At 42.6% G+C, this 16454-nt stretch overlaps 1 protein-coding gene across 2 annotated transcripts in view; it reads right to left on the reverse strand.

Moving 5' to 3' along the window:
• Positions 1–16454, reverse strand: part of LOC127009054 (uncharacterized) — a 161605-nt gene extending 145151 nt beyond the window's left edge. Inside the window, exon 1 of one of the 2 annotated variants that reach the window (XM_050881752.1) lies at positions 15671–15785. The gene's annotated coding sequence lies outside the window, so the exon portion shown is untranslated. Of the gene's footprint in view, positions 1–15670; positions 15786–16137 lie in introns of those variants that run through there. The other variant, XM_050881751.1, reaches the window with a different exon arrangement.

The raw sequence follows: 16454 nt of genomic DNA on the forward strand, positions 1-16454 counted from the left end.
AAATCTGGGCGTAAACACAATAGTGAAAGTTCCTGTACTGAATTATTTGTAGATATTCAGAATCTCTCCTCGTCATGGTGTGAACATTTCAATCATACGCTGCACATACCTACTCTATAATCCATAGAGATATAAAAGGAAACCCAGGAGGGTAACAATGGACACAATGGAAGTATATTTTCCATAATAGTGTGATGACAACACATGTTCGGCTATTACTGTGGATTAGAAATACATTAGTCTTTAGTTCAGTCAAAACCGGTCTTTGCAGAATATTTGTTGCGTAGAATCGTCGCCGAGATCACCCTCGCGGGGCAGGACGGGCGGCCGCACGAATCAGCTCATAATCAGGGAATTACCGAGACCATGAATGACGTCGAGGAGTAATATTAGTTATTTGTCAGGAAAGAATGTAACTTAACCCACATCATGGACGACCCTAATAAATATGAGATATAAGTAAGGTATCTGTGTTCACGCACGCACACACATTTCCGTGCGCGCAGGCGCACACACACACACACACACACACACACACACACACACACACACACACACACACACACACATACACACACACACACACACACTCTCGCCCCTGAAACTAACAAACACTGCATCACAAAAAGTAACTCTCCATACACACACTGGCCATCAAAAAACATGACGCGTGCAAAACTGACAACACAAAGCAAAGCAAATAAGAGAAAAGAGAAAACAAACACGAGTACTCCCTTATCGCACAGCCTGGACGTCAACACAACACTACAACTCACAAGGACGCATCTCAGCCTCATCCTCAACAGCTGCATGTCCCGCCGTCCCCGCCGCCCAACCCTCTTGTGGTGGGTTGGGGACAGAGGAGAGGCACCGGAGACGCCTCTTCCGGCACCCCTGGACACGCACTACAACGGTCCTGCGGTGACAACGAGGCCTGTAGTAAATATTCTTCCCCCCGCCAGTGAAAGCTGTCACGGCCTCTGAGATCAACCGTAACACAAAGCGTTACTCTCGTCCTCGTGAGGTGCTCCCAGAGACACCCAGGAATGTGTTTGCGGCCTCAAGGTCTGACGCGTCCCACTGAAGGCTCTCCCTCCCTTCTTCCCACCTCAGCTTTCTTCCTCCCTTGTCTTCCTTTATCCTTCTATCTCTGCCTTCCTTCTATCCACAGACATCACGGCGGCGGTTTGCTGTATAGCCTTGTATTGACCTGTGTTTGCCTTGTATAAGTATCCAAGGGCTCAATTACGAACCCTCTCTTCCCTTTTTCCGGCAAAAGAAATTCCTGGTGTGATTTAGGATTATCTGATTTAAATGGTCTTCTTCCCTTTCTTTCACTTTTTGTTAAAATCACAGGTGACCTAATGAACGCCCCCCTCCCCCCCCTTTTGCAATTTCTAGTGACAGTTTGCCTCGGTAAATTATATCCACAACTTTTTTTTTCCTAGAGGCCTCGAGAGGCCTATCATTACCTCTCTTCCTGTATATTTTGGGAGGTTTAAAACATTTCCTTTTGCGGCCCTGGGTGCGGTTTTCTCCAGGAATGTGTGATCAATTTACAGGTCAACTCTTCCCTCCAAGGAATATCTTTCTGTATAGGTTTCAAACGCTCCAGAGGACCTTCCTTATTTACATTTTGCGGTATCTGGTGTTGGCTTCCTATGAGTGTGTCCACCCTTCCCTGAAGGAGTCTTCCTGATGTACGACGGGCCCGGCGGCACTCAAGTTTCTAAACAGCGTAGCGTGACGTGCCGGGCAAGGCGTGGAGTGATGGGTTGATTCTGCCGTTGCTCAAGACTTATTTATTGCATGATTTTCTCCCAACATAGGTACAAGCCTCTATGTTCACACGTTAGCGAGCACTCTTCTACTTAGTGGCTTTGTACAGCCTAGAAGCAAATTGGGACGCGCCTCAACGAGGCCCACGAGGAAGGTAATCCTCCTAAGTACTGCACCACTTGAAGCTCGTTGCCTATAAGTGTGTGGTCGGCAAAACAAAGAACTCATGGGAAAACAATAACAAGTGAAGGTCGTGAACATTATAATCATATAAATAGACGAAAATCGTACAGATAAACAAGAGCGGGTATATGGCAATATAAACCGGGAGATTGAAAGCCCCTCAAACAACAGAATGTTGCACTAATATTCAACACCTGCAACTTTCCCTGTTTCTCTTCTTTACTTTACACTCATTAACATAATAATAGCAGCCTTCTATTTACACTTTCTCACTTTTTTCCCTCCAGTTCCAGGCAACAGACCTGCACTGCTCGGGGGAACACGGCTCGGTAGGTAAAGCATGTTCACAGGCTCACTGACCCTCACTCAGACACACACACTCTTCACGACTCTTACACTATGGCTAAAATAGTCCAGCCACCCAAATCTTCCCCTAGGCTTCTCCTCAGGGCTAGATATGCTTCACTTCAGGTTTATTTCACCAACTTGACTTATATTTCGGCACTTTTGACTCTTGCATCTTACTGATTTATTACCACCAGGAGTTTACCTGCATTATATTTTTTAACCTACTCCTCTGTGTGTGTTTCCCCCCCCCCCCCCCCCTTACCTGCTAGCGCACACACCTCGCGCGTTATGCCGTCTTGGTGAACACTTTCTCTGTCTTGCTTTTACGGTTCTTCTTGGTCTATATTTTACTAAAGGAAAGTGTGCCTTATGGAGGTGTTTTCTCTCTCTCTCTCTCTCTCTCTCTCTCTCTCTCTCTCTCTCTCTCTCTCTCTCTCTCTCTCTCTCTCTCTCTCTCTCTCTCTCTCTCTACTTGTTTCTTTCACTTCTTTCTTTACTTCCTTTTTAGCTCGTTTTCTTTGATTCTCTCTCTCTCTCTCTCTCTCTCTCTCTCTCTCTCTCTCTCTCTCTCTCTCTCTCTCTCTCTCTCTCTCTCTCTCTCTCTCAGACAAAGAAGGAGAAGGCGGAGGTGGAGGAGGAGGAGGAAGAGGAGGAAAACATATTTACTCTTCCTCCGTTGTATCAGCTTGCATCTTAACTTTTTCCCTCTTGTTTGATTGCATTAGTCTGAGGTAATGACGCTTCTCTCTCTCTCTCTCTCTCTCTCTCTCTCTCTCTCTCTCTCTCTCTCTCTCTCTCTCTCTCTCTCTCTCTCTCTCTCTCTCTGTTTGTTTGTTTCTCTCGTTCTTTTCTTTTATTTTTTTCTTCTCTCAATTTATCTACTTTATCTATCTATCTATCTATCTGCCTTGAGAGAGAGAGAGAGAAACATACCCCCCACCACATCAGGCACACATTTAATGCACATCCACACGTCCAAACACTCCTTGAGCCTGCCCTGGACGGTGCTCAGTGTTCAAGGGGCAGACACAAGCACCGGCTATCCTGTTCGAGCGTGTGTGTGTGTGTGTGTGTGTGGTGTGTGTGTGTGTTTTTTATCTAGACAGCATTGAACAGGTAAGTGCAAAGTGGTGGTCAATTCATGGTAGTAGTAGTAGTAGTAGTAGTAGTAGTAGTAGTAGTAGTAGTAATAGTAGTAGTAGTAGTAGTAATAGTAGTAGTAGTAGTAGTAGTAGTAGTAGTAGTAGTAGTAGTAGTAGTAGTAGTAGTAGTAGTAGTAGTAGTAGTAGTAGTAGTAGTAGTAGTAGTAGTAGTAGAAGTTGTGGTAGAGCAATAGGAGAAGGAGGAGGAGGAGGAGGAGCCAAATTCTTAGGTAACTTGAATACTATAATTATATTGAACGCCTGACTGACTACTTGACTACCTGACCGACTTAGCTGACTGGCAAAATGACGGGTTGACTGACTGAATGTTTTACGAAATGAGTTGTAAACTGATGGACCGCACGAAAGAACTACTGACTGGCTGACTGACGGACTATCTGACTGCCACTTTTCTACCCGAGGAGAAATTTACTATCGACTTTTTTTCTTATTCGTGACACAAAAAATCACTCAAATTCATTCATGCTTCGTGGCCTCCTTGTTTTGCGTTCCACAGTGGCAGATTTATCAACGGCTTTCTCTTGATTTTCTTTTCACGGTCCGTGCTCTAGTTTGAGGCGCTGATGTTTAGAAAGTTATGCAGAGATGGTGAATAATAAGAAAGGAAAATGCTTTCAACAAGAATATCACGATCGAGGAAGAGAATAAAGAGAGAAAATAGAAAACAATCATGAATAAAAGAAAAACAAATGTTGAAATGGAAAGTCAGAAATATGTAGCTACTTGAAAGAATGTGAAGTATGTACACACACACACACACACACACACACACACACACACACACACACACACACACACTGCTACCAACGAGTGAGTAATACTGGACGTGAGCGGAGAACCCACATATGAATTCTAAGGTAAAAGTTTCAAAATCTAACCTTCACACATACCCTAAACGTGTGTGTGTGTGTGTGTGTGTGTGTGTGTGTGTGTGTGTGTGTGTGTGTGTGTACGTACCCATGTGGATTAAACGAAATTAATGTACGTGGAATTTACAGTGTACAAAATAATGAGTCTGGGATATGCAAACACGCACCCACACAAAACTAATGAGCTATCTATATAAACAATTGGTCATTCAAACATCTGCTAAGAAATAAAAATACCATAGTAGATGATTAACCCCTTAACCCAGTGACTTACGTAAACATCCTAAAGACCGTGACCCACAAAAGCCACATCCTCAGCCTTCCCATGTAAGTCAATCATCGTTACGGAAGACGCTTAACCACAGCCCTGCCATCGAGGAGCCTCAGTCACCGCATATAGCCCCGTCACCCATCGCCTCCCGCCCACCACGCAGCTGTCGGGATCATCACTCATGCCCGTATTCTTAACCCGGTAGCAGCGACGGGACAAATTTGTGACACTTTCATGTACCAGCGACGGGCCAAATTTTTGTCATGATAAGCCCGCCCCCCCCAAAAAAAAAATAGATGATGCATAAACTGATCACAAATGCTTTGATATGTATTATGAAATGGTTTGCGTGAGTGATGATTTTTTCTCATTAATTCGCTCACAGCTACCAGGTTAATGTGTAGGCACCTCACTTCGCCTGTTTGAAAAGCCTCTAATAGAAGTTGATTGGATTCTCACGGACTGTTTTCTGATCCTAGCGATAGTTTAACATGACTCTGCATGTTAAGAGGGAAAATTACGAATAAAAATCAGGTTAATCTTCTCTGTGGCCTTGGAAAATATAGTCATGGGAGGACAATATGTGTGTAAGAATATGGACCTCATTCCCCGACACCACCAAGAAAGACTTCACGTTAGAATCCTAGAGAGCAGAAGACCAACACAAATCTATCACTTTTAAAACTCGATATGGCAGAAAACGCGTCTTAAATAAACATCATTCGTCATCTGTTCGTTGTGCTGATCGTCCTACTTCTGCTTTACGTCAGGGATATAGTTCGCAGGATTATGTAAAGAGCAAATGGTTTCAAGGTGTTTCTGGGGAGCTCATGTGAAATAATACAAGTGATTGGTTTGGTGTGTGTGTGTGTGTGTGTGTGTGTGTGTGTGTGTGTGTGTGTGTGTGTGTGTGTGTGTGTGTGTGTGTGTGTGTGTGTGTGCGCACTGAGGTATGCAAATGAGTTCAAACCCTTAATTTTGCTCCATTTCCTAAAAGATTCAAACGATACTTGGTATTGTATTAATAAACAGTAAAAATGTCCACCCTTGAGAAGTCAATTTCACGCTTTTCCAACTTATAAAATCAGCATTACACGCACGGAAGTGGATTCTCATATCGCTTTCATCTGACTGTAACTTTTTTTCTTCTATCAATAAACCACTTTTTCCACCACCACCCTCTCCTAATATTTTCCTCTTCCTCCTCTTCTTCTTCTTCCTCCTCCTCCTCCTCCTCCTCCTCCTCTCCCAGCTTCACCCCTTCCTCCCTCGACACTTCCCCTGCCACCATTATCACCTCTACACCCACTATTACCATCCCGGGACAAGGAAGACACATATCCTTCGCATCCAATATTATCCCCGAGATGGTGACTGATGAACGACTACACTCCCTACGACTTATGATGGAGAGTCTGCTGATGTTCTTGTTGTAGTTGCTGGTGATGGTGGTGGTGGTGGTAGTAGTGTTTAGGGAAAGGGAGGCGGAATATGAGAATAGTTTTAATAATGGTGGTGGTGGATTGTTGGATGTGGAAGGAAGACTGAGTATAAGCGTGGTGGTGTCTATGTTGGTAGCCGTGGTGGAATGGTAGTGGAAGGATGATGGTAGCGGTGGAGTGAAACAGAGCAGAATGGTAGCTTATGGTAGTGGCCGTGTCTGTAGGCGTGGTGGTGATGATGGAGGTGGTGGTGAGCGTGGTAGCTGTGGGCGTGGTGGTGGTAGGCTGGTGGTGGAGTTGAACAGAGCTGTATATATGGTAATGTGATGGCTGTGGAGGTGATTAGGGGATGTGGTGGGCGGCGGGGTACTGGTGGTGGTGGTGCTGGCGGTGGTGGTGGTGATGATGATAAACGGTTTCAGCTTGCATAAATAGCGCCTCATCACCGCGAACGCCGACCGGGCAACGCAAAAAAAAAAAAAAAATAAAAAAAAAAATAAAAATAAACGGATTGGTACAAAAAGGAGAACGGATTCGGTATATATACGTAAAAGGCAAATCGATGCGCATATATAACAGCAAACAAACGTAGTGCGCATGTAAAGAGCTCGGAGCACACCTGGTTTGGAAGTAAAGAGTGCACTACATACCTTAAACACACACACACACACACACACACACACACACACACACACACACACACACACGAGCACACTGTGGGGTTGCTAGGAAGGGCCACTCACCTAGCCTCGGTTCACCTCGCTCCCTCAAGGTCATCTCGCCCTACACAACACAACTGACTGTCATCTTCTCAAACCCGACACCAGCGAAAAGGAACACGAGTAAAAATTAATAAGGAAGAAACTAAATTAGATCAAATATTTCTTTTTTTTCCACTTTTTCTTCGTTCCCATTCTCTCCCCCTCATCTCTTTCCTCCTTTTCATTTCTTCTTCCATACTTTTTTCCTCCCTCTCTTTCGTACACCCATTTTCCCTTATTCTTTCTTCCCATTCTCCTTCATTTCTTCTCTCCTTTTCATTGCTTCTTTCATACCTTATTCCCCCCCTCTCCTTCCTATCTTCGTTCCCATCGCCCCTTCTCTTTCCTTATTCTTCCATTCGTTTTTTTCCCGTTCTCTTCCTTTCTCCATCCCCTCCTCAATTCTTCCGTCATCTCCCCCTCACTCACTCCTTCCCACCACATCAATTACTCCCAAAAACTCTTACAACCGAGCACAAGTTAACACCATCCACATCTACGTGAATGTTGTAATGTAACACAAATCCTCGGAGCATGAGTTTTGTAGTAATCTTCCTTGCACCTTCGTGTATACCCCCTTTTTCCAGCCTCCCTTCCCGCCTCCCGCGCCCGCTCTTGAAATTGCATATCTTTCGGCGAGGGCAAACATGTCAGTCTTCAGCGGTGGCGAGGTGTGTAGCACTCACGAAGGCCCTGTTTGTATATTGGTTTCTGTTCTTCTCTTTCCCCCTTCTTCTTTTATATATTTTTTTTTCTCCTTTTTTTTGTTGCTGTTGCTGTTTCTGTTGTTGTTGTTGTTCTTTTTCTTCTTCTCCTATTTTTATTTATTTTTTCTTCTTCTTCTTCTCCTTCTTCTTCTTCTTCTTTCTCTTCTTCTTCTTCTTCTTCTGCTTGTCATTCTTACCGCTTTGAATGGCGTCGTAAGTCCAATTTTTCCTGATGAAACACTTTCGTCTTATCAAAACACTTATCGACACACACATACTTATTTTCCACACCTTTCTTGACTTGCTTTTACGTCTGTGTCTTTTTTACTAGTTTATTTTCCCTTGTCAAGAAAATATTTTGCACTTCTACTGTGTAACATTACCCTCATAACACACTTTTTGTCCCTACCACCCTCCATGTCTTTCTCCTCCACCTCGTCCTTGTCTTTCTCCTCCTCTCTGCCTCCTCACCCTTGCCTCCATCGTTTCAAACTTTTATCTCCATCCCACACAAGTTTTGCATCATCATTCCGCGAGTCACACCTTCGCCTTCCCTTCTTTCCCTCCCACTCTACGCCACGCCTTACTCCTCCTCCTCCTCCTCCTCGATAATTCTTCTCGTTTCCACTTCCTTATTTTCCTACTGACGAACACACTTTCCTCTCTCTCTCTCTCTCTCTCTCTCTCTCTCTCTCTCTCTCTCTCTCTCTCTCTCTCTCTCTCTCTCTCTCTCTCTCGCATTTTCTCGCCTTTATTCCTTCCTTTCTATCATTTCTTCCTTCCTCCTTTTTTTTATTGTTTTGCTTCTCTCATTCATTTTCTCCTTTATTTATTCTTTTCTTTATCCCCCCCTTTTTTTTTTGCTTTCCTCTCGATAATTTTCTCCCCTCTTTTTCTCCCTCTCTTTTTTCCTTCAATATCTTAGCTTTGATCTCTCTCTATTAATATTCTCCCCTCTTATTTTTTTCCTTCATTTCCTTTGCTTATCTCTCTCTTTCTTCCTCCTCTATAACCTCCACTACATTAGAATCACCAAGACTGTCTATCTATAACCCCTGCCAGCACCTTTCCCACCTCCTCCTGCTCCTCTTCCTCCTCGTCCCCCTCCTCCTCCTCCTCCTCCTCGTCCCTCAACCACTCCACGCTTTCCCCCAACAAGTCGACATTAACGCGATTATCTCCATCAGCGCGGGTCTTCACGACGCATATACACCTGTGACGGACGAGTCATCCTCATTACCTGCATGGGTGAGGAGGAGGCTGGCTGGGCAAACACGCGAGGGGGATAGGGAGAGAGGGAGGGAGGGAGGGAGACAAGAAAGAAAATAAGAGAAAACAAGCAAAGAAAGAAGAAAAAACAATCAATGAGAGAGAAGAGAAAGAAGAAAGGAAAGAAAAAAAGAGTGAAAAGAGAGAAGAAAATATGTAAAGAAAACAAGCAAAGAAAACAGAGAGAAATAATCAATGAAAAAAAAAGTGAAAGAAATAGATAGAAAAAGAAGGAAGGAAAGAAATAAGTGAAGAGAGAGAGAGAGAGAGAGAGAGAGAGAGAGAGAGAGAGAGAGAGAGAGAGAGAGAGAGAGAGAGAATGATGAGAGGGCGCCGCGTTCATTGCCAGAGAAAATAAACAGGAGTATGGATGAATGGGCGGGAATGTGGATGATTTATAGAGGGAGGGAGAGAGTTTGGGTGTAAGGGAGATTAAAAGAAAGCTGGACCGCCCTTTATAACCTTTTCTCTTCCTCTTGAATCTTCTCTTTCTCAACCTCATTCTCCTTTCTCTAACCAGGTCTCCATCATCACGTTCTCATTACTTCTCTACCGCTTTTCTGCTTCTACTTCTTCTTCTTCTTTTTCTTCTTTTTCCTCGTTTTCTTCTTCGTCTTCTTCGTTTTCTTCTTCGTCTTCTTCTTCGTCTTCCTCGTCTTCTTCGTTTTCTTCTTCGTCTTCTTCGTCTTCTTCTTCTTCTTCTTCTTCGTCTTCTTCTTCTTCGGCATCTTCTTCTTCGGCTTTTTTCTTTTTTTCTTCTTCTTCTTTTCTTCTTCTCTTCTTTCTCCTCCTCTTTTTCTTCTTCTTCTTCTTCCTCTTCTTCTTCCTCTTCTTCTCCCCTTCCTCCCCCCTCCTCCTCTATTTCTTTCCCTCAAAATCACAAGATGAAAGTTCCTTCGTCATGCACAAACCAAAACATGTACCAACACGTTTCACTACCGGCAATTAAGTTCATGTGGAAAGCAGAAATGAGAGAGACAAAGAGACGGGAAAAAAAAGTGTGCTGTGCAGTTTCGTGAAGATGACAAGAGACGGAGAAGACGTGACAAGGGTGGTGAAAGTGGCGGTAGTAGTAGTAGTAGTAGTAGTAGTAGTAGTAGTAGTAGTAGTAGTAGTAGTAGTAGGAGGAGGAGGAGGAGGAGGAGGAGGAGGAGGATAAAAAAAACAATCAATGAGTGAAATAATAAGAGGAAAGGAAAGAAAGAAGTAAGAGAAATAGAGGCAAGAAAGGAAATATAAAGGAAAACAAGAAGAGAAAAAGAAGACGAAAACAATGAAATGAATGAATGGCAGAAAAAGAAGAAAGGAAAGTGAAAAACGTGGAGAAAAAGAGGAGTAGGAAGAAAATAAATAAAAACGACAACAACAATATAAACAAGGGAAGGAGAAATAGCCAGACGAACCCCAAGAGCATGAAAAAGAGAAAGAAGAAATAATGCTAAAGAAAAGAATATGACAAGAAGGAAGAAGAAGGAAGAAGAGAAGAGAACATGAAGACCAAACACCCTGATGTATATGGATAGACGGAAGACAGACTCCAACCATATTTTGCAAGCTCCTCCTCGTCGTCTTCTCCTTACTCCTCTATTGCACATGTGACTGCAGTGTAAATGGTCATAACTTGCTCCTCTGTCTGTGCCCATGTCAGGTAAATCTCTTCGTGTGAGGGTGAACGTGTGTGGTAGCTAATCCGGTCATCCCAATCCCTTTCCAGTGCCCAGTAGCAGCGTCTCTCTCTCTCTCTCTCTCTCTCTCTCTCTCTCTCTCTCTCTCTCTCTCTCTCTCTCTCTCTCTCTCTCTCTCTCTCTCTCTCTCTCTCTCTCTCTCTCTTTTCTTCCATCTTTTTTCCATCTCTAACTTTTTCTTCCTTTCATTGTTATATTTTGTAATTTTTTCTTTGCTTTCTTTCACTGTTTTCTTTTTCTTTTTTACTTTGATTACTTTCTTTAATATTTTCTTCCTTTCCTCTCTTTACTTTTCTTTTCTTTCTTCTTTTTCGATCTTTCACTTTATTTCATGTTTTTTTTCTTTCCATTGCTGTTTTCTTTTATATATATTCTCTCTCTCTCTCTCTCTCTCTCTCTCTCTCTCTCTCTCTCTCTCTCTCTCTCTCTCTCTCTCTCTCTCTCACACACACACACACACACACACACACACACACACACACACACACACACACACACACACGCACACATAAGGACCCTTCGTTTGCTACCCATAAAAGGTTTTGTAGCATCAGACTTTATGGCGTTACGATCTAGTCCTTCTATAACACACTCGCTCCACCTCCACCACCACATTCGTTTCAACTAATGCCACCATGACCCACAAAAAGAATAAAGGAGGTCATCTTAAGCATAATCAAACCTCCATCATCATCCTGAACCAATGTTACACAAATTACGGGAGCGATAGGAAAGTGGCGTCCATACAAAGAAGATGCGAGGGCAATCATGAGTTTTGTCTGAGTGGAGGGTTAGGTAAGGAAGGGGGAGAGAGAGAGACGTCTGGATTAGGGAATGGGAAGTTCCTCAGGGCTATACACCTCCAGGGATCGCGAGTGGCTGAAGAGAAGAGGACGGAGATGAGGAGGAGGGGAAGGAGGAGGAATGACTAATGACGGAAAGATCTGAAGAAACATTTAATGGGTCTGTTTTCACTTACAGTAGCTACCTATCTTTTATTAAGGGACGAAGGAAGAAATGCAACGACACACACACACACACACACACACACACACACACATACACACACACTCTCTGCAAGGTGAACAAACCCGGTAATTTGGTCCGGCTGGTGGATAATAAGGCGACAGAAGACGCTTGGCATTTAAGGATGATTCTTAATACTTCGGAAGGATGTAAAGTTTGTAAGCGATATCAGATCCATCAGTCTTCCTTAGAGTGAGTGGATGTAGCTGAGAGGCGACCATAAAAAATAGTAATAATAAGTGGAGAAAAAGGAAAAGAGGGGGGAGACTAAAGCTGAGGAGAATATTGTGGAGAGAAGAAAAAAATCAAGGTGAAGGCAAGAAGGAGGAGAAAAGGAGGAGAAAAGAGAGCTGAAGATGAAAAAGCTAAAGTACAGATGATGGGAGGAAGAATAATGTGGAAGAAAAAACATGTTGGAGAAGAAGAAGAGCCAGAAAGAGGATTGGAGGTGTGAAGAGAAGTGGGCGAGATATTTTGAGATGAAGATAAAAAAAATGGTGAGGCACAGAAGGGGGATAATATGAAAAGAAAACATGTGGGGGAGGTATGAGAGCCAGAGGGAGGATTGGAGGTTAGAAGAGAGGTGGGCGAGATATCTTCAAAGGCAGAGTGAGGTAGGGAAGGTGAGGCTGGGCGTAATAGGTATAACAGGTGGGGAAAGACGGGCCAGATGGCGAGATGGGGAGGAAGGCAGCTAGGCAAGGGGAATTTAGAGAGGCCAGGCATAGGTGGAAGGTGAGGGCGAGGCAGCCAAGTGTGACGAACAGAGGATGCGGCCATATGGGTGAGAAAGTAAAGGAGAGGCTGAATGAGGGAAAAGTGAAGGAGGAGAGTAACTTTAGATGGAAGAAGGTGACTGACTGGATGTTGAGTCTGTGAAGGGGAGAAAGGCCAGACATGAGTCACTGGGGGAAGGAGACGCCGCTTGAGGGAGGAAGGGCAGACGGAGAGGGAAGGTGTAGGTAAAGAGTGGCACCGTGTGAGTCCAGGTGTTGTGGCTCGTGACACCCGTGACCTTCCTGCCTCGTCCAAGGGTCAGAGTGCACCCGACGCCCCACATCTTGACCTAACCGCAAACACAAAATAAAAACAAACTCATAAATAGTTACCTTCAGAACAGGGTAACCTCGAGCACATGATTCTGACGAGCAACAAAGCTTCCCTCGCAGCTGACACCCTCACAGCAAACGTATCGAGGAAACAGAAGGCAACAATAACGAACTTTTTCAAACATAAATACGAATGCCAAAAAAATACATTTCTTTTTCCCCAAAAATGAGTCATGAGGGTAATGTTTATGACAAAACTCTCAGAAAAGTTGGAGGAACACTGCTTCAAGCCCCCGCCAGCACCGGGGAGCGAGCTTGGCGGCTCCGTGTTCCCGACGCAACGCCACTCTCTTATTATCGACGGACACCCACGAGGGAGTTGCATGGCGTGCCATGACGTGGTCAGCTTGACCTTGGGACGCCAGCCAAGCGACCGTTCGCAGCGGGGCGGGGCGGGGCTGGGCGCACAACCCCCTACACTGTTGCTAAATACCACAAGTGACAGGCAACCCGACACGGACAGTATCACATTGACACAGAGCTTCTTGTTGAATACTGAAATGATCATATGGGAAGTAAAGTGATCAATTAACCTCCTATAATTACAACTATTGCTGATTTTATTGCTGTTGATGCTGCTGATACTACTACTACTGCTGCCAGTATAATTGCTACTATCATTGCTGCTACTACTACTACTACTATTTATAGTACTGTTACTACTACTACTACTACAATACTACTACTACCACTACTACTACTACTACTTCTACAACTACCAATTGGTATAATAATAATAATAATGATAATAATAATAATAATAATAATAATAATAATAATAATAATAATAATAATAATAATAATGATGGTAATAACAATGATGGTACTAATAATAATAATAGTTATTATTATTATTGTTATTATTAACAGTATTATTAATTTTATCAATATTATTATATAACAACGACTAATATTGATGATAATAATAATAATAATAATAATAATAATAATAATAATAATAATAATAATAATAATAATAATAATAATAAAATAATAATATAATAATGAAACACCATTGTCCTTCAGGTTAGCATTGCATGCATGGCATCTCGACGCTGCCTTTCTTGTCAGCAAACAAGTGCCCACGCCGACCATTCTTTCCAGACCACCAAGGGGAGAGGCAACGATGCTGCTCCCTGCCCGACCGACACGCAGTCTTCTTTGCATGAACCTATTGTGTTTAGCACGACCCTGGACCTGTCCCGAGCCCCGGTGACCTTGATCTTCAATACTGTGGATTCCAAGACACGCACCTCCTTGTTCCTCCACCCTCCAATACACCTCATCATCACCACCACCACCATCACCACTACCACTCCTCCCTCTTCCTCATTTCGACTATGACAGGTTTTAGAATCTTTTGTGGCAGGAATGTCATGACGAGCTGCCAGTCTCTTGGTATCACGGGAGTGTGCTTGACAGCCAGCCTTCACACAAATAAAGTATGAGGCCATTATGACCAGGGTCTGGAGGAGGGAGAATTAAGATTCCCCTTTACGAGCCTTGCGTCAGGGGCAAATAGAAGCATGACGTCCCTTCGTCCGCTCCTTTGGTCTGAGTTACGGCTGTGGTGGAACACTCAACACTCGAAGTCCTAGCAAGAATCACTCGGCTCGCCCAGTGCTCGTCTCGCCCACGTCTTTCGTCACCTCGATCCCTGGCGTCAGTAAAATGTTCTTTTCTCTTTGAATTTGGCTCTTCTTTTCCTTTTTCGTTTGAGACAAATTCCCTGAGTAAATTCTCCTCTCATCCGACAATGAAAACAAACAAGCGTTACTAATGATTACGTGCTCATAAAACGCTTTACTCAGCCTCACTGTTTCAATGCATCATCTCGTTGGGTGCGGTAACTTACTAACTCCTTCTTTTCTTTAACAAAGGAAGTCATTCACTTTTCAAGGATGATAATTATTTTACGGCATGATTAATACCTTAGTTTATCTTGGTCTGCACAATCACCGATACTCTATTAGAGCTTTCAAGGAGAAGGATTAACTTGTGTTGCGGTCACTGTGAGATATAAAAAGCGACAATGACACATTAAACACACACGTCTTCGTCGCTGTGTGCTCCAGCTGACTCACCCTCAAGATCATAATCAGCAGCAACAACAGGGCGCCGGACACAAAGCCGAGTCGCATCAAACAGACTGCTCAAGGTCGCCGAAGCGACATCACACCTCACAAAGCCCTGTGCAAAGAGCCAGAACACGACTGACGATCCACACGATATTCTCGCTGCTATCTTTCAAGCACTTGGTCACGATACAGTTTTGGCCTTCACTCCTTCAATTTGTCCTGATGTGGCTGCAGGCTGAAAAAAATGTTGCATGACAGGCGAAGTCACTGAGCAAAGACTCCAAAGAGTTGATTCTACTTGTACACGAGTAACCATTATAATTATATAACGTTTATTCTCTCCAGTTTCTCGTATCATCATAGTAAGAGAATGAATAGGTACCATTATCTATATTTTTTTCTGAGTTACAGTATTGTTCATTTATCAATAGTTAAAAAGAGTATCACATTTAACTAACCAGAAAACATAATTAGTGCACCATGCCATCATATATATATATATGATATATATATATATATATATATATATATATATATATATATATATATATATATATATATATATATATATATATATATATATATATATATATATATATATATATATATATATATATATATATATATATATATATATATATATATATATATATATATATATATATATATATATATATATATATATATATATATATATATATATATATATATATATATATATATATATATATATATATATATATATATATATATATATATATATATATATATATATATATATATATATATATATATATATATATATATATATATATATATATATATATATATATATATAGATAGATATAGATAGATATAGATAGATATAGATAGATATAGATAGATAGATAGATAGATAGATATAGATAGATAGATAGATAGATAGCTCCATACAGCTCACAGCATAATCCTTATTATATAAATGGTCTGTCAAGCCTCACGTCATAGCGTATTGCAATATCTCAATGTGGGGCGTTGGCCGAGGGCATCAAGTCTTGAAAGTGAAGAGCCGGGGCGAGATGATTCGAACCCCAGTGCTGCCGCGTGACGTCAGGACGGGCATCCGCTCTAATTAAACCTCAAGCCACAACTCCGACACAGCGACCCCGTGTGAGCACAGGTCAAAACTGCCATGACAAAGAAGATTGTTATACCTCTTTATGCGTTCAAACTGAGGTTAGCAGTCAAATGGTTGGTTATTTCTCATAGCGAAATTATGATTAATCTACGAATGCTAATACTTTGCCGTAGTATTCAAATGTGGATGCAAATACTTTGAATTCTAACTTCAGTAATTCGAATACTTATACAAATATACCTAAATACTGTCCTCGAATACGAATAACGAATACGAAAACTCCACCCCTGACACACACACACACACACATACATACACACCGTAGCTCACCTGCAGGGGCCGGTGCAGGTCCTGGCGGGCAGCGTGCAGGAAGGGCAGGTGGCCACGCTGCGCCGCCCCTCAACAATATTCTCGATCACTGTGTCACCCGAACTGTGGCAGCGAATTTCCTCTCACCAAACACGAACTATTTCACAAATGTACACAGTGTATCCCTGAAACGTGTTCCGAAATTGTTCTAATGTTTATCCTCAAATGACTTGTCAATGTCAAATGAGCACGTCAGTATCACCAGTGACAGAAGCGGCTGAGCGAGAGTCTACACACCTTCCTCATACGCAGGCCTGAGCCACACTGATTCTCTGAGC

This window comes from Eriocheir sinensis, chromosome 39 (genome assembly GCF_024679095.1).
Source record: "Eriocheir sinensis breed Jianghai 21 chromosome 39, ASM2467909v1, whole genome shotgun sequence".
Lineage (NCBI taxonomy): Eukaryota > Metazoa > Arthropoda > Malacostraca > Decapoda > Varunidae > Eriocheir > Eriocheir sinensis.